Consider the following 20189-nt stretch of genomic DNA (forward strand, 5'->3'; position numbering starts at 1 on the left):
TATACTAGCAACAAACTGCTAGAAAAATGAAAACTCAAAAATATACTACTCATAACAGCAAAAAATTTTAAAGTACCCAGGTAAAGATTCTAACAAAGTATGCAACAAAAAAAGTTTTGGTTTTGGTTTTTGCCATTTGCAGTTCATTCCTTAAAACAAATCAAGCAAAACCTGTGCTATGATTTAAGTGGGGTTAAAGAAGGGTGTGAAAGTGAAGTCTTAGACTGTCAACGAATCTTTTTTTCCCCTTTTTTAGCTCCACCTTCCATCGGACATCCAGAATTACTAGGGTCATAAATCTTTTGCAGATTCTGCAATGCAAATCTGTGTGCTTCTAAACCTTCCCACTGATGGTCTAGCTTTCTTGGATCTGCTACATCAGTTACCACACCCCCAACAACAACCCAGGTTTCACTGCCTTCTCCTTTCTTTTTCTCCCACCTTTACTGTTGTTTTAGAGAGCTTCTGAAGAACATAGAGGTGAGTGTGGGTGTTCAATTCACGGTGGCTTGTTTGTTTTGGGGGGAGTTTTTGGTTTGGGTTTTTGTGTTGTTTTTAGTTGTTTGTTTTTTACCAAAGGGCCACTCGAACTTTCTATAAGCACATCCCTGTGGGAAGTAGGAATTCAGTTGGAAATCAGACCAATCAAGTATTTATTGGCAACTGAGGAAGGATGATGCTGTTTTTGCAGCAAGACAGGATGTTCCTAGGAACCCTAACCGTGGCCAGCAATTACCTTAACTGGTTTAGCCAACATTCCAAATGCATTTAAACCTAGATTGAGGGTGTTACCAGTGACTGAGTTGGAGTCAAATCTAACAAATGGGCTATAGGGGGTTCCAAGGTGTTGGTCTTTGGGGCCTGGTTAAATGTTGCCTTCCCCTCAGGGGTAGGGTGAGAGAATCCAAGGCTGTAACAACTCCCTTAAAAGCATGAGGTTGACTAGTACGTGGTGATGCTTTTGTGAGGTGTGTAAATAAGGCATGACAGCAGTGATGTGCCCCTTTCCTTTCTCCCCGACCCAGAGAGAAGGTATAATGCAATGACATGCCTTTTAGATGTCCCTGCCTTTGCAACTGATGTTTAATATGCACTGTTTGCTACCGCTCTTCTTTTTTAGGTTTTTCATATTACACATGTACCTTAAGGGTGATTGCTCACAATTGACACAGTTTCAGAAATACTTTTTAATGATGATTTAAAAAGATAATCTATAAGAACTTTACTAATTTAGGCTGTGGATCCTTATCTATAGCTGAACAAAATTACACTGTAATTTCCTTCAAAACTTGTAATTCAGCACAGAATCAAATCTTTCCTTTCATCTTCAGATCGTCTGCCTAGTTTCCAAATCCCTTGAGATCAATCTAACCCTTCAAGATTTTCTTCCTTTTAACTCCTTCCTTCTCAGGATCTCAAATCATGAACCTTTTTCTCAGAATCTGTCAGTGGGAGTCCTGCAACAAACCTTGGACAACATTTTAAACGTTAGGCAATTGATCTAACGACCATTATCTAGGTCTAGGAGGTTAGGATTTTGTTTCTAAATTTATCACAAGATAAAATACAAAAATATTAATATATATCATTGTTCCCAGTTCTTTATAACCTGAGTACTGAAATATTATAAAAAAGAATAAAATAAATGGGAAAGGGGGAAGAGAAGAATGTGAATTATATAAAATATAAAGTGACCCTTCTAGAGGAAAATGTAGATAGACTTTTTCAAGAAGCTCCTATCCAAAAAGTGATGTAAAAAAAATCATGAACTATATAGACCAGACTTAATGGAAAGACTGACAAAATAGTAAATAAAAATAAAAGGCAGGCATTATTATCCCAGTCAGAGAGATGGGATATAGAAAGTTTATTCCATAGAAGTCATTATTTTAATCATGCTTTATAAAAGCCTTTTTAATGTTCAGAAAAAATATCATGCTGCTATATTTATACCTTTAAAAAACATCGGCTTGGCATTTTTTATTGAGCTTGCACTTGTTTCCATTATATCCTCCCTGAAGTCTTTTCCAACTTCCAAAACAAAATTAATTACTCTCCCCTTAAGGTCTCATAGGTCTTTGAACAGAATTTTCTTGTAGGACTTATAGTTAACTGTTTGGCATTGTTCTTCCCTTCTTAGGTTGCCATGCGTTCCTCTAGGAAAAATATTATGATTGACTGTTAACCTCAGTGCGAAGGTACATAATACGAACAGAAGACCGTTTTCATTATCCTTTTTTTATTATTGGCTTTTTAATGTGAACATTTAACTGGACATTTAACTTGTGTAGTTTATGTCTATTCACCCTCATTTAAAAGTACATTTATCATTTCTTTCATTTAATTGAGATACAATCTCTTACTAAAGTTCTAATTATATTGCACCAAGAGCCATAAATTAAATGGCAATGGTATTTATTTTCATTTGGTGATCTTTCTCATAAACAGAATTCTTTATTAGTACATTACTGTAACAAAACTCAATGTCCCAGTAGAATAACAAAAAAAGTCACCTGTACCTTACTATAAGTTCCTTCCACCTCGGGCTTAGCCAATGACAATGGCCTGTTTCATTGACCAGTTTTCTAAATGTGAAGTACATCTGGTCTGAAAGCACAGGAGAAAAATCTATGCCAAACTTTGAAGACACAGTTGCCTTTCTTGCACCTCAAAAATTGTCTAAATGGGAGGAATAAGAACGGTAATGTTTTTTAATTGCATGAGAGAGAGAGAGAGAGAAAGAGAAGGTAAATGATAATGACATTTAAGTCTATTAATGAAGTGTTACACTACAGATCTTAAGGTTTCTTGTCTGGTTCTGGTTTCAACACCTCTGTCATTAACTATATGCTTTGTCTGTGACATTCTACTCTTTCTTAGACAAAAAAAATAAAGGTGTAAGACTAGATGAGAGCCAACATTCTTTCTAATACTTCTGCAGCACTACCACCTTGTAACAAAGCCTTTTCTATTTGTCTAACCAAAGCACTTTGGATGGGGTTCAATCCCTACCCACCCTATATAAAATTCCAGACTACACCAAAGTATTGTTATAGGGAAGCTCTAGCGTGTGTGTGTAATCATACTCCATGCCCACAGGGTTGGAAACACAGCTATATCTCATGATATAAAGCAGCTTTGAGCTGGTGATAGGTTAACATTAAAAGGATCAAGGCTTGCTTTGACATGGGCTGACATTCAAAAATTAGATTTAATGTTAACAGCTGGAATGCTCAAGAAAATAAAGAGTAAGTAAGGGAGAAACAAATGGAGTTAAATTAGAGCAAGTGGGTGTTAAAGGCATGATGGAATTATTTTCAACTCAGTTTAGAAAGGTTTCATTGAATAGCTAAAAAAGGTAGAGTTGGCATAAATTCTCAACTATGATTACAAAATATAGAAAAAAAATGCCTTAGGTGGAAATTTTCATCTTTCAAGGTAAGTATTATGCCATTGGAAATTTTTTTTTAAGAGAAATGACTAATCCTAGAGCTTTTTTAGCACTTTCCAGCTACACAGCACTTGAAAAACATGCTAGTACTTAAAAATCAAGAAGACCTGTTAAGTCTCAGGAGGCAGATTTATTTTCCTCTCATCATATTTGCCAGAAAATTAACTTACAAATCTGAGCAGCAGAGGTTATGGTTGATTAAAAAGCTTTTGATGGCTGACAGGGGGTGCACTTTGAGGTGTATTTGGTGAGCTGGTAGGTAGCTGATAAGAACCAGGATGTAAGTATCTCCAAAGTATCCACAAATTCTTTTCCACCTACATCTCTGCACTCAGTAGACCCCCTCCATTAGAGTCACAATGGGGTTTTGGAGTTGGGGATAGGGCTTATTGAAAGCAAATTTCTGGCCCCCACTCCAGACCTACTGAAACAGCAACTCGGGTGATGCATAGGAACAAGGACCCCAAGTGGTTCTCATGCTTAACAAGGTGAGAAGCACTAGCCTGTTTCTTGACCATTCTCAGTGTTCTCTAGAGTAGATCACTCATTTTTACTGAAAAAAAAAAAAGAAACACTTGTCCTACACTTGGCTGGATGATGGGTATTACCAGAGTTTGAGGTCTTCACTCTAGAAGGTCTAATAAGTGAGACAAACATAAAAACAAAGATGTGCCCATGTTCACTCTACTTGAAATGCCTCCATTACCCCCTCATTGTGTAGCCCTGCTAAATTCCTGCCTTTTTATTCTCAAGACTCAACTGTCATATCTCCATCTCCTAACCCCCTAAATTAGGATTAAATTCTCGTTTGGGCCATTAGTTGTACTATTAAATTTACAAGTTGTAGAAGTGCTATTACGGCATTACTGAGACTGTCTCCCCTATAAGACTGCTCATGTGATGGCAAAGAGAGTTTCTTCTTTTATCCCACTTCCTTCCAGCGTGCCTGGCACAGAGTAAACGCTCAATAGTTATTGTGTGCTCATAGGGTTCATATAGTTTGGGGAGGCAACTGAACTTAGAAAAGAATATGAATTATGGAGAAATATGAAATTAAAGCACAATAGAATAGTCTTTGAGAATTACAGAGACCTACATTGCCTATAGCAGACACTTCACTGCATGCACGCAGATTCATTCCTTCTGTGATAAAGGGTGAACCTGGAAAGCTCAAGAACTATAGCAGATAGAAGCTTTATTTCCTTCTCGTTAGTAGTTGATTTCTTGGTCCAGGCAGTTAAATATTTGCTAATTAACTCCATGCTTTTAATGATGTTTAAACTTCCAGCCATTACCCTCTTAAAGTCTCTGATAAGTACAAAGATTGTGAGTTTCCATAATAATCCTTTGATGCACATGAGCTATGTGCAAACATAAGCATATGTTTTCTAGAATTGGAATACTCTAATATTTTTAATTCCAGACTCTAAACCCCCTAGTTTTACACAGTCCTCTACCTACAGGCTTTATAATCTACAGTTTATATTTTATGCTAGTAATTATCATTAAAAATTCTGCTAAATCATTTTTCAGTGACTCTAAGATGCACATTTCTCCCCACATTTTCACATGGCAGAAATCAGGATTTTAAAACTGATGTCTTATTTTTAATAAAATATAGCTTTATGCTTATCAGTAGTAGCCCTAAGCAGCAAAGGATCTCGAACACTATATCTAAAGCTTGCCAAATATATAGCAAAATATATCTTTAGTACATAAAGCATTTGCTTGTAAGAGAAATGAAGAAAAATATTCAACAAATTTTGTATCTTTTAAGAATATAGGAAATAATTTCATAAGTGATTCTATGAAATAGACCACAAAGTTTAATGTATATTTTTATTTTCCCTTCTTACCTGAAGCTATGACTTCGTGAATTCAGAAATTAAAGAATTACTGGAAATTTTTTCCAAATTAAATACATGGACAATTTTTCTTTGGGCCCATGTTAGAAGTACTTGAAAGAGACAGGTGTCCCTAGAAACTAGGAAGTGAGGTGAACTTCGGTAGTTAAACTAGTTAAAATTAACACATAATGTATAGAAGTCACAAATCCTAAGAAATGGTTTAACTCATCCTGTCTGGAAAACTTTGGCAATAGAGAAGTTCAATCAAAGTGACCAGAGAGTAATCACAGAAAGGACAGACCAGAGCAAAGATGGCCAAAACCAAATATTTCCATAACTAGATACCATCTTAGGAGGGGAGATTGCAAGGATTCTAGAAAAGGGAAGCCCCAAAGGCAAAAATTTGGTGAATTTCTTGCTCATGGAACAGACACTCTGAGTCTGGCAGACCCGAATATTTTAATCCTGAAAATGTTATCCCTTTTGTGGGACCAGGGTAATTCACAAGGCTTCACCATAGCCTACAAAACTCATGTGCTCGGATTTTATTCTCACCAAGAATATTCATATCATTACCACATTAAAAAAAATCAATAAACATTCTATCAATTTAATAATGGTTTTTAGGCAAAAATAATGTACATATCAATGTTAGTACAATGCATCTGATTTAAGGAACATCGAAATGTGAAATAGACAACTAGAATGAGACAGATATGGTAAGCAGAGATTGCTACCTGCTTTGCTCAACATCCAATTTTCCCTTTCTGTTTAGTAGCAAAAATAGTAATTCAGGATAGCAATGCATGCGTGCTTTTAAAGATTGAAATTTTGAGACTTTCTTGCACCAGTTACAAACATAAATTCTAGCGAATGTGATAGAAGTGAAATCCAGTAAAGATTTGCTTCCCTTCCTCCTTTGCTTTCCTTCCTCCCTCTTGTGCTCCCTGGAATATGGACGTAATAGCTGGGGTTTTAGCATCTTGGGCTTTCAACTTTGAAGATGGGAGCTACATACTGAAAATGATGGAACAGAGAGATGAGAGGGTAGGTCCTTGATGAAACCTTTAGGCCATACCAGCACTGGACTGGGTAGCTGCAGATTTCTTTATTATGAGAGAAACAAATTTCTATCTTGTTAAAACTACTGAATTTGGTAGTTATCTGCTATATGCTGCCAAACCGAACTGGTGTCTGTGATGATTCTACTTCCCTGATACCTGATATTAGAAAGGGGTATCTAGGAAAGTGGACATATGTATTACAGTCACTAGAAAGGAATCTCTCTCATAATAGAAGAAACAATTGTTCTGTGGTTTGTGCATTAGTTTCTTTTACCATGTCTGTTATTGTGTATCAGTTCCTGAGAGGCTCATCAATTCTTGAGTGCACTGAAAAAATGGTTTAGGGAGTTCTGCAAAACTGAGGGTTACCTACAAGGTCTTGCCTAATTGGTTAACTGGCCTCTCTTTCCCTTCCATCTTTGTATTATCAAATTTCTAAACCTGTACAGCTGCTATTATATTTGTATGTAGAATTACATATACTGTGTTCAATATGTAAAATTCTGTACTTCAAGAAAAAGGTAACTTATTTTTCATTATATGAAGGCAAAAACTTACAGAATTTTATGCATTGTTGGGTTGGCTGGGTTTCAGCTGATTTAGGCTGGGCTTAGTTCTAAGCTAAAGGTTTGGTCTAGGCCTGGTCCATGTGTCTCTCCTTGTTGGCTCAAACACTACTTCTGAATTATTTTTACTCACAACACTCTGACACCAAATGTGTGGGTTTTTCCCACACCAACAACCAGTTCTCCAACTCTCTAGCTGGGTGTCCTACAATTCAATTCAATTCTGATTCTAACTACCTGGAATTAGCACAGACCCAAAGGTTAAGGGTTCAGTCCCACAAGATTGTCCCCAATCCGACACCAGTGAAAAGCTTCACGTTGCCACCTATACAGGACAAAGACCATATATATATTAATTACACTTACCTAAAGTACATTTTTCTCATGACAAAGTCAGGAGTAAAGGCCCCATGTCAAACCTTCGTCTACATCACATCTACTAATATCCCATTTATTGAAGCAAGTCATCTGGCTAACCCCAAAGTCAACAGGCAGAAAGTATAATACTCTGCCTACCTGACCCATGCCAAGAGTGTAGATGTGCAATACTAGTTCAGGGGGGTAAAGAATTGAGCACAATTATTCAATCCACCACAGTTCTCAATAAAAACTTGTTAGAAATAAAAGAATATGGTGGAAATTATAGTTGAAATGTGTGGTAGCTGTCCAACTGAATCAGACATTGCAAATGTCAGATAAATCCCAGGAGATGAGTACAAAAATTCTGAGAACTGTTAAATGTAGAGGTAATCAGGGAAAGAGCCGTGTTTGGATATTTATGGTTTATCAATCAGAACCCAGCAGGAATGGTGAGGTGAACAAATGAAGACAAAGGAGACATTTGAAAGTCAACAGGGTACTCCAGTGGAGAAGTATACTGCCATCTCAAGACAGTAAGTACTGATTTGTTGGTTCCAAATGAATCTGGGCTAGCTACCATCTTAATCCTCTCCTTATCAAAACTTTGTCATTACTTACTGAGAAATATGTTTCCCTATAGAAAAACACCTCTGATTTTATGATACTCAAAAACTTGATTCACTTTATGGAAATTCATTTTGACAGAATGTATCTACTTTGTTTGAAATAGTGTAGTAATGAACCAGATAGAAAATGGAGTCTCCCAAACTGGTTAAGTAACATCTAGAGAATGATTTAGGCACTAGGGAGAATAGAGATCTATGAATAATCACCACTTGCAGAGAGGAAATATAGCATTGTAATGGAGAACAGAGGCACTGGAGGCATTTATCTTGGATTCACATCCCAGCTCAATCATCTTCATAAAAAGGGAGTGAATACCTAGTTCATAAGCTGTTAATGAGAATTTGATAAATTACATAGAAAGTGATTAGAAATGATAAGCACTTAATACACATTAGCTATTATTGTAGGCAGATCTTTCTATCTTCTCAGCCTTTGGTAGACCAGAAGGAGAAGGTAACTTAAAAATTAATGTTGCATATAGGTTGAAATGCTTCTCTCGTGAAGAGATGAGCTTTGACAAATTATACACACACAAGTTTTGACCTATATATACAGACACAACATATATATAATACAACTATATGTACATGTATCCGTACATGTATATCTAGAAATATTTTCAGAATACAAATACACACTTCTTAAATTCTTCTGGCTTTCTCTTTTGGGGAGGAACATTCCAAAGATAAATAACTTGGCAAGCTTTATAAAAAGTAACTTAGAAAATAATTCTGTCTCTTGATCAGGTACATTTAAAAATTGATATTGATGAAGTTATATGAAAACAAATAATAAAAGTTATGCTGATGCTCTCAGTGTTTTAACTGTTATTTTTTTTTATAAAATAGTCTATATGTTACTTCTAAGAAGCCTTTCCAGATTTCCTAAATAAACTTCATTCTCCCTCATAATTCCTATGAAATTTGGTTGTGTGCTCATTCAAGCCCTGTTAGTATTAATATTTTAGAAATATATATCCCCCACTAGATTATGAGTTCTGGGACATAGGACATCCATATAATAATTGTTATAAGTGACATTTAAATTTTCTTGTATAGCTTACAAACAGCCCCTAAATACATTTCTCATTTTTTCTTTCTCACAAAAGCCCTGTAATAGTTTTGCATTCTTGTCAGTACCACATATTAATACTCAGCATGTAATAGACTTTCAAAAATATTTGAGGTTTAATTAAAACTGGATTGTGTAGGTTAAATTAAACTGTTGACAATTCCCTGAGTTTTTATTTCCTCTAAAGCAATTAAGAGAGGGAAAGAAGATTTTGAATGCTTTCACTTTTTTATTTGTATGTAACCAAAATGTTCCTTAGATAAAAAATTAAGTATTCATTTGACAATTAAAATTGGATAGGAAAGAGGTGCCTGGGTGGCTCAGATGGTTAAGTGTCTGCCTTAGGCTCAGGTCATGATCTCCAGGTCCTGGGATTGAGCCTCACATCAGGCTCCCGGCTCAGCGGGGAGTCAGCTTCTCCCTCTCCCCCTGCCTCTCCCCCTGCTCAAGCTCTCTCTCTGTATCTCTCTGTCTCAAATGAATAAATAAAGTCTTTAAAAAAATAAAATTGCATAGAATGGCAACATCTAAACCAAGCAGTGAATAGTGTGTATGTGTACGTGGTCAGAACATCTCCTCTTTTCCCTGCTCCTTTCTGATTGCCTCCGTCCTGGTCTGCACAGTATAAACTCCCACATCCAGTGCGTACATTGTGAGAGAAAGAGTTAAGCCAGGCTTCAAGCAAATGATTCTGTTGGTAACTCAGGACCAAGTCAGTTTTCCCCCATTCAATAATTTTTCCTTTAGAAGACGCAGCTTCCTATAACCCTTTGGGGTTCATTTAAATTCTGACATTTCTCTATTGGAAAATGAACCAAAGCCATCAACCTACATTTCTCTTCACAGATACCCTTCAATCACTGTTAAGTATGGGTGAATTATAATCTCATAAGATAACTATCCCACATGACAAAAGCTTTCTCATCCATTATCCACTCAAAGTCATCTGGTTTCTCTGCCAAGACTTTGCTATTTTCATGAGCAATTTAATAGTCACTTACAACTCAGAAAATAGTTCACCTTTTAGTTTTAAGTCAGCTGTAAGCAGATTCTATGCTATGTCAAAAACCATTTCTTATTTTCACTGGACTCAAATTGCCAAAGCTTCTCTGGAACATAAAGACCATTCAAAATGAAATGGAATAGGAGGAAGGCAGATATCCAGAACTAGTTTTTTTCCCCCTTATTAAAAACAAAATTTGATAAGAGCCCTAGAAGCTAAATATTATTAGAATCAGAGGTAAGACCTCTGGAAAAAGAATAAAAACAGAATAGAGTTGAGTACCAGAAAAAGATGCAATGAATTAAGAAATGATTAATGGAATTTGCATATAGAGTACATGCAAGAAAAAGAAAACTGAAATTCCATCTGTAATTCAGACTTTTTTTTCTGTGGACATTGAGGATATATTAAATAAAATTAAAATTCTGCCAACAGTAGTGGCTACATTCCTATAGGCCTCTGATGGGCCAAACCCCAGGTTAGGGCATGAAGATGATAATGAACAGGACACATCCTGCTCACAGCCTAATGGTGGAGACAAATGTGTATGCTACACAATACTATAGAAATTAGAACGACAAAAATGCTCAAATTGAGGAAGTAGAAATATTTTTTAAAGTGCTAGGGAAGCATAAAAGTGGGACTACTTAATTCAAATTAGGATTGAAAAGGATTAGGAAAATCAGCATGTAAGAGTTAAAGTTTCATTTGGCCCTTGAAATGAGTAAGAATTCATTTGGTAGGAAAAAGGGGGATGGAAGCATGTGCATATTTAGGAAGCAGCAAATGGTCCCACATGACTGAATGTGAAGCCAGGAAAAGAGATGGGATAAGATACCGAAAAGTAGGTTGAGACTCTATTGAACCAGCAAAAGGTTTTGTACAGTCGTATCTGTGCTCTAGAAAGGCCATGTCTGGTAGCATTATGAAGAAATTAGTAGAAGAGAAAGACACTAATAAAGAGATTGAAGCCATTGTAATATTCTAAAATCTAGTAGTGACATTGCGATAAAGGAGGCAATGACCATAGAAGACATTAGAACATGTTTCAATTAGGTTTAATAATTCATGAGCTATAGAAGGTAAAGAGGAAGGAGAAAGTGAAGCTAGGAAGATATTTTATACTTTAATAGAGCTTTGATGAACAATGAAGTAGCTGTTGGATACATTAATTGGGAATTTAGAAATAGGAAGAAAAGAAGCCCTTGAAAAGAGGGGTACTACACTACCCAAAGCAATCTACAGATTTAATGCAATCCCCATCAAGAAACCAATGTCATTTTTCTCAAAACTAAAACAAATACCAAAATTTGCATGGAACCACAAAAGACCCCAAATAGCCAAAAGCAATCTTAAGAAAGAAGAACAAAACCAGAGGTATCACAATTCCAGATTTCAAATTATACTACAAAGCTGTAGTAATTAATATAACATGGTACTGGCACAAACATAGACATATAGATCAATAGAATAGAAAGCTCAGGAATAAATGCATATTTTAGGGTAAATTAATCTATGACAAAGGAGGCAAGAATATACAATGGGGGAAAGACAGTCTCTTCAACAAATGGTGTTGGGGAAAATTGGACAGCTACATGCAAAAGAGTGAAACTGAAACACTTTCTTACACCATCCACAAAAAATAAACTGAAAATGGACTAAACACCTAAATGAGATCTGAAACTGCAAAACGCTTAAAAGAAAGTATAGGCAGTAATCTCATAAACATCGGCCTTAGCAATATTTTTCTTGATCTGTCTCCTAAGGCAAAGGAAATGGGAACAAGAATAAACTATTGGGACTACATCAATTAAGAAGCTTTGCACAGCAAAGGAAACCATCAACAAAACAAAATGTTAAGCAACCGAGGAGGAGAAGATATTTGCAAATGATATATCTAATAAGGGGTTACTATCCAAAATATATATAGAACTCCTACAACTCAACACCAAAAAACCCCCAAATAATCTGATTTAAAAATGTGAAGATCTGAATAGGGATTTTTTCAAAGACAACATACAGATGGTCAATAGTCACATGAAAAGATGCTCAACATTACTAATCATCAGGGAAATGCAAATTAAAACCACAATGAGATACCACCTCACACCAGTCAGAATAACTAGTATCAAAAAGACAAGAAATAACACATGTTGGCAAAGACGTAGAGAAAAGGGAACTCTTGTACACTGTTGGTGGGAATGTAAATTTGTGCAGCCATTATGGAAAACAGTATGGAGGTCTCTCAAAAAGTTAAAAATAGAATTACCAGATGATCAGTAATTCCACTACTGGGTGTTTACCTAAAGAAAACAAAAACAATGATTTGAAAAGATAAGCACCCTTATGTTTATTGCAGCATTATTTATAATAGCCAAGATATGGAAACAACCTAAGTGTCCATCAGTAGATGAATGGATAAGGAAGATGTGGTATATATCAACTTAATATAGACTGCCATAAACCTAGGATGTTATATATGTACCTCATGGTAACCACAACCCTAATCTTTAATACACAAAAAATAAAGCCAAACATAACACTACAGAAATTCAGTCACAAAGAGAGCAAGAAACAGAAAAACCACAAGAACAAGTAGAAAACAGTGAAAATGGCAAAAAGTACATACCTATCAATAATTACTTTAAATGTAAATGGTCTCAATGTTCCAATCAAAAGACATGGGGGCGGGGGGGGGGGAACAGGAAGACTTGATTAAAAAAAAAAAAAAGATCCATTTATATGCTGCCTACAAAAGACTCACTTCAGACCTAAAGACCCATACAGACTTGAAGGGATGGAAAAACATTTACCATGCAAATGGAAGAAGGGGGAGGGGAGGTGAAAGCCAGGTAGCAATTGTTAATCAGACAAAACAGACTTTAAAACAAAGACCAACAAGAGACAAAAAAGGGTATTACATAATGATAAAAGGATTAATCAACAAGAGGATATAACAATTGTAAATATCTACACACCCAACACTGGAGCACCTAAATACATAAAGCAAATATTAACAGACATAAAGAATAAAATTTATGTTAATACAATAACAGTAGGGGACTTTAACACCCCACTTATATCATTGAATAGGTCATCCAGGCAGAAAAATCAACAAAGAAACAATGTTTTTGAATTACACACTAGACCAGATGGACATAACAAATATATACAGAACATCCATCAAAAATAACAGAATACACATTCTTTTCAATTATGCATGGAACACTCCAGAATAGATCACATATTAAGCTGCAAAAGAAGTCTCAATAAATTTATGGGGACTGGAATTATACTACGCATTTTTTCTGACCACAACAGTATGAAACTAGAAATCAATTACAAGAAAAAACTCACAAATATGTGGAGGCTAAACCATGTAATACTTAACAACAAGTAGGTCAATGAGAAATAAATTAAAAAAAAAAATACATGGAAACCAGTGAAAATGGAAACACAATAGTCCAAAATCTTTGGGATGCAGCCAAAGAAGTTCTAAAGAAGGAAATATATAGTGATATAGGTCTACCTCAAAACAAGAAAAAGCTCAAATAAACAACCTAACCTTACACCTAAAGGAGCTAGTGAAGAAAGCCCAAGGTGACTAAAGCAAATAATAAAGATTAGAGCAGAAATAAATGACAGAGACTAAAAAGAGAGAAAGTGAAACCAAAAGCTGGTTCTTTGAAAAGATAAACAAAATTGATAAACCCTTAGCCAGGCTCATCAAGAAAAAAAAGAAAAGACCCAAATAAAATCAGGAAAAAGGAGAAGTAACAACTGACACCACAGAAATACAAAAGATGAGAATACTAAGAAAAATTGTATGCCAATAAACTGGACAAACTAGAAGAAACAGATAAAGTCCAGAAATCTATAATCTTCCAAAACTGAATCAGAAAGAAATAGAAAATCTGAGCAGACCAACTACTAGTAACAAAATTGAAACTAATAAACTACCAAAAAAAAAAAAAAAAAAGTCTAGAACCAAATAGATTCACAGCTGAATTCTACCAAATATTTAAAGAAGAGTTAATACCTATTCTCCTCAAACTGTTCTGGGGTGAGGAGGGAAATACACCCTATGAGGCCAGCATTACCTGGGTACCAAAAATAGACAAAGACACCATGAAAAAAGAAAACTACAGGCCAATATCTCTGATGAACATAGATGCAAAGATACTCAACAAAATATTAGCAAACCACATTCAGCAATACATTAAAAGGGTAATTAACCACAATTAAGTGGAGTTTATTCTGGGGATGCAAAGAAAATTCAGTATTCACAAATCAATGTGATATACATCAACAAAATGAAGGATCAAAATCATATGATCATCTCAATATATGCAGAAAAAGCATTTGGCAAAATTCAATATCAGTTCTTGATAAAAACTCTCAAAGTGGTTTTAGAAGAAATATAGCTTGACATAAAAAAGGCTATATATAAAAAAAACCCACAGCTAACATCATGCTCAATGGTGAAAAACAGAGCTTTTCCTCTAAGATCAGGAACAAGACAAAGAGGTCTACTCTCACACTTTTATTCAACATAGTACTGGAAGTCCTAGCCACGACAATCAGACAAGAAAAAATAAAAGGCATCCATATTGATAAAGAAATTAAACTGTCATTATTTGCAGCTATATTATACATAGAAAACCCCAAAGACTCTACAGAAAACCATTAGATGTAATATATGAATTCAGTAAAGTTGCAGGATGCAAAATTAATACCCAGAAATCAGTAGTATTTCTATACACTAATAATGAAGTAGCAGAAAGAAATATTAGGGGAAAAAAAACCAGTTTACAATTGCACCAAAAAGAATAAAATAATCAGAATAAATTTAACCAAGGAGGTGAAAGACCTGTAACATGAAAGAAATTGAAGATGACACAAACAAATGGAAAGATATTCCATGCTCATGGGTTGGAAGAATATTGTTAAGATGCCCATACTTCTCAAAACAATCTAACAATTCAATGTAATCCCTATCAAAATACCAAAGCAGTTTTCACAGAACTAGAGCAAATAAATCCTAAAATTTGTATGGAACCACAATAGACATCAAGTAGCCAAAGCAATCTCATAAAGAACAAGCTAGAAGTATCACAATTCCAGATTTCAAGATATCCTAAAAAGCTATATAATCAGAACAGTATGGCACTGGCACAAAAATAGACACATGGATCATTAGAACAGAACAGAGAACCCAGGAACAAACTCATGCTTATGTGGTCAATTAATCTACAACAAAGGAGGCAAGAATATACAATAGGGGAAAGATGGTCTCTTCAACAAATGGTGCTGGGAAAACTGGACAGCCACATGCAAAAGAATGAAATTGAACCACTTTATAATACCATCTACAAACGTAAACTCAAAATGGATTAAAGACCAAAATGTGAGACCTGGATCCATAAAAATCCTAGAAGATAATATAGACAGTAATTTCTCCAACATCAGCTACTGCAACATTTTTCTAGATAGGCCTCTTGATGCAAGGGAAACAAAGGCAAAATTAAACTATTGGAACTACATCAAAATAAAGAGCTTCTGCACAGTGAATGAAATGAAAAGGCAACCTACTGAGGGGGAGAAGATATTTGCAAATAATATATCTGATAAGGGATCAATACCCCAAATATATAAAGAACTCCTACAATTCAACACCACAAAAACAAAAAATCCAATTTTAAAATGGGCAGAAGACCTGAACTGACATTTTCCAAAGAAGACATACAGATGGCCAACAGTCACATGAAAAGATGCTCAACATCACTAATCAAGGAAATGCAAACCAAAACTACAATAAGATATCACCTCGCGCCTGTCAGAATGGCTAAAATTAAAAAAGACCAGAAATAGAAGCTGTTGTGAGGATGTGGAGAAGAAGAAACTTCATGCAATTTTGGTGGTAATGTAAACTGGTGCAGCCACTGTGGAAAACAATATGGAGGTTCCTCAAAAAATTAAAAATAGTAATACCACATGATCCAGTAATTCCACTACTGGGTATTTACTCAAAGAAAATAAAAACACCCATTCAAAAACATATGCACCTCTTTGTTTCTTGCAGCATTATTTACAATAGCCAAGATATGGAAGTGACCTATCAATAGACAAATGGATAAGAGAGATGTGATTATATACTATATATATTATAGAATATTACACAGCCACAATAAAAGAATGAGAGGTCATTCAAGACAACATGGGTGGACCTAGAGGGTGTTATGCTAAGAGAAACAAGTCAGATAAAGACAAATACCACACGATTTCCCTTGTTTTTGGAAACTAAGAAATGAATGAACAAAGAAAATGCAGAATCAGGCCTATAAAAACAGAGAACAAACTGATGGTTGCCAGAGGGGAGGGAAGTGGGGAGATGGGCAAAATGGGTAAAGGAGAGTGGGAAATATAGGTTTCCAGTTATGGAGTAAGGCACAGCATTGGGAATATGGTCAATGATATTATAATAACATTGTATGGTGAAAGATGGTAGGTACACTTGTGGTGAGCGCAGCATAACATATAGAGAAGTCGAATCATTGTATTGTACACCAGTAACTAATATAACGTTGTGTGTCAACTATACTCAAAAAAAGCAAAATAAATTTGGCATATATATATATATATGCAATGGAAAATTACTCAGCTGTTAAAAAAAAAAAAAAGAAAAATTGACATTTATGATAACATGGATGAACCCAGAGGCTATTATACCAAGTGAAATGAGACAGAAAAAGACAAATACCATATGGTTTCACTTATATGTGGAATCTAATAAACGAATGAACAAAAAAACAGAAGTTGATTCATAAATAAGAGAGAACTGGTGGTTGGTAAAGAGAAAAGGGATGGGAAGATGGACAAAATAGATGAAGGAGATTAAGAAGTACAAATTCCAGTTATAAAATAAGTCCAAAACAGGGATGGAAAGTATACTATAGGGAATATGGTCAATAATATTGTCACAACTTTATATGGTAACTTGACATTTTGTAATGTTAATGTTCTCTGAAAGGGAGTTATATACACAACCAATACCCCCTCCAAAGGCACTTTTAAGACCTAAGAAAAAGGCTGACAGATCCAGCTTGACAAGAAATCGTTTATTAAGGGGACTTAAAAACTGAAGTGGGTCTTGGGCAGGGATGAGATGAGCAGATCTCCACAAACCCACCACCCCTTAGACCTGCTTTTATAGCCTTAGAAGCTGAGGAATATGTGCTGGTTGACCACCCAGGAGGATATGCTTGAGAATCATAGTCCTAACTCCAGAGGGGAGCAAAGACATTATGCCCTACCGGCGTGGTTAAAGAAAGGAAAGGGGGCTGATGGTACAGAAGAAAGTTTCAGGTCCCAGAGTGGTCATCAGAGTGCATTTGTCCAAGATAGTGTTATTTTGTTTCACACAGTGTATAATTGTTGGATAACTATATTGTACACCTAAAACTAATATTGTATCTCAACTATAGCTCAATTTTAGAAAAGAGGGGTACAGCAGATGGGGCTGACTTGTATTTAGTTGAAACTGTTGCATCATTGACATGAAGGCAACAGTTGAAATCATAGGAATGGTCCTGACATAGTAGAAAGAACATTTGTAAAATTTAATGGAAACCATTTATACTAATTAAAAGATTGGTGTGATAGACATAATAAGTAATTTAAATCAGTTAAACTATCATTAACTTCAGAGTCACTGAGATGTAAGATATAATGGATAGGTGTGTTCTTACTTCTAGTATTCAAAGTAGGGACCTGGCACCTCCCCATCCTCCTTATGACCTGAATGCCTATTTTCCCCTCATTATGGAGTTCTAGGGAATCTGTCCCTCCTGGAAAAAAAAAAATTTAAACACCTCATTTAATCTACCAGAGGCCACCTTCTCTGCCACACTGAGTCTTTCTAGAAGGCAGAAGTTCCTACCCAGGGCAGGCCGCCACCACATGAGGGAAGCTCCCTCAGGGGCCTACCAACAGGAAATTAACCAAGCTGAAGCGTCAGGGCCTCTCCCTTACCCAGGCCCTTCCGATGGTCCTGGAAGGGGGCCCTGGAGGTTCCGTATGTGGAATTTTGTACTCTCTTAATCTTAAAGAAGGAACTCAACATTTTATAAATTCAAGTCCAACAACACCCTGTATTGGCCTTCACCCACACCCCCACTGCTGCTCTGAGAGCAGCTTCTCCGTGTTGGGGAAGGAAGCAGCAGCCTCCTGCCTCTCAATCCAGTTTTTGGTTGTGCCACACCATGGCAGCCCCAGGCTTCTCGGGTACAACTCTAATGACAGGGGTGGGATTTAATGGTGAACAAGTGCAGGAAGCACACACTGGCCTCCTCTAAGATGATTAAGTCATTCCACACAAGGTACAATACAATGTTGTGTCTCCCTAAGCAACCTGGGCTCTGTATGGAGCCAGGCACCAGTTCCAGTTTTCTCTTCCCAAAGGGCTCCTCTCGGAGGCCTCTGCTGTTCTTACTGCCAACGGGTCTTCGCCTAGACCACCTCAGGAGTCAGACACATTGTAGTGACTTTGAAACTCAAAGTGTCAATGTCTCTTTCCTATTCCTCCCAAAAGGCTCTTTGGCCTCTATGCAGATTTGACCAACTCTTTTTCCCTCATAAACCTTCAAGCATAATAATTTTGAAGGGCGGACAGCCAGAGGCCATCTGCCTTCAGAGCTAAGGTTCCAAGTCTTAGAAGCCTAAGGGGAAAATTGTCTCCATCTAACCTTTCCTTCACAAAAATCGATGCCCATTTATGCCAATAAAATGAAATGGGACATTAAAAGGTCTTTTTCTCCCTAGAACAAAGAAAGGCGGCTCCTATAACGTCTTGCTAGCTCTAAGTACATATGTGCTACAACCTTTAAGTACACTGATCTCATTCTCACTCTCTCTCACACACACACACACTCCCTCCCTCCTTGCACTTCATTGGTTTTTTTTTTTTTTAAGATTTTATTTATTTATTCATGAGAGAGAGAGAGAGAGAGAGAGGCAGAGGGAGAAGCAGGTTCCCAAGGAGCAGGGAGCCTGATGCGGGACTCGATCCCAGGACCCTGGGATCATGACCTGAGCCGAAGGCAGACGCTCAACCATCTGAGCCACCTGGGCGCCCCCTCCTTGCACTTTAAAATTCTGCCTCACTGAATTCTTTTCAAAATGACTACATGGATATAAGTAAATTTAATCAGAAGCTTTGCCCAATACAAACTTGGGTTACCCACTACCAAGAGCAAGCCTATACAATCCTGGGACTTGTAAGATTCCTTTGAAGTTCCAAGATACTGCCTTGATTGTATCAAACGCACAGTAGAAATCTCTGGCTTTAAGTACCCTGGACACAATCCTTTTGTTGCTGCTACAGATGAAAATGAACTTTAATGAGAACCTGAACTGAACATGACCACCTGCACTTAAACCCTAAGAGAAATGTAAGGCATATTCAGGATTTACCTTTATATCAGAAAGGATAGAGGTCTCATATTAACTTGTCTTCTAATACAAGTAACTTAAATGATGTAAGAGGTCATATTTCATTGAAAACTGATTTTTTCACTCTTGATTTTTCTGGAAAAAGTCCAGAATCTTACCATATTGGATTTTTAAAAAAAAATTCTTTGGGGGCAATTTTAATTTCTCTAAGCATTTAAAAAGCCATGTGGGAATTGGCTTTATGAACTATTTTTTAAAAGTTAAGGATAAGGAAACTCTTAAATATTAAAAAGAAATAGTAAAAATCTCAAGAAATTTTAAAAATGAGTAGTTAAGGGGAGACTAACTCTAGAAATTATTAAAAATGTTTAAAGTTAAAATAAATCTGTGTGGCACTAACAAAAGACTATCACTAACACATATGAGCTATTGTTTCCAATGATAATATTATAGGGACTCCCCATAGTGCCCCTCCTCCCCCACATAGCATTAGTAACTTGAGGCTTCTGAACTACTCTGGTCAGAATTCTCAGTTTAGAGGATTGCCTGTGTGCTTTTATACGAGAACATATGTTGAATGACTGGTCCTGACCCAGTTCTTCAGCCTACTGTCTATAGGCTGTTCCTTCTGCTAGTCCATACAGCTCCTAATGTGAGATTATTTTGCAATTCTCCTGGGGAAATTTTTTTTAAGGACCCTCTTTTGCTTCTATACCAGTCCCTCAGCTCTGTTATCTTGTGATTGATCGG

Source organism: Neomonachus schauinslandi, chromosome 8 (assembly GCF_002201575.2).
Source record: "Neomonachus schauinslandi chromosome 8, ASM220157v2, whole genome shotgun sequence".
NCBI classification, from domain to species: Eukaryota; Metazoa; Chordata; class Mammalia; order Carnivora; family Phocidae; genus Neomonachus; species Neomonachus schauinslandi.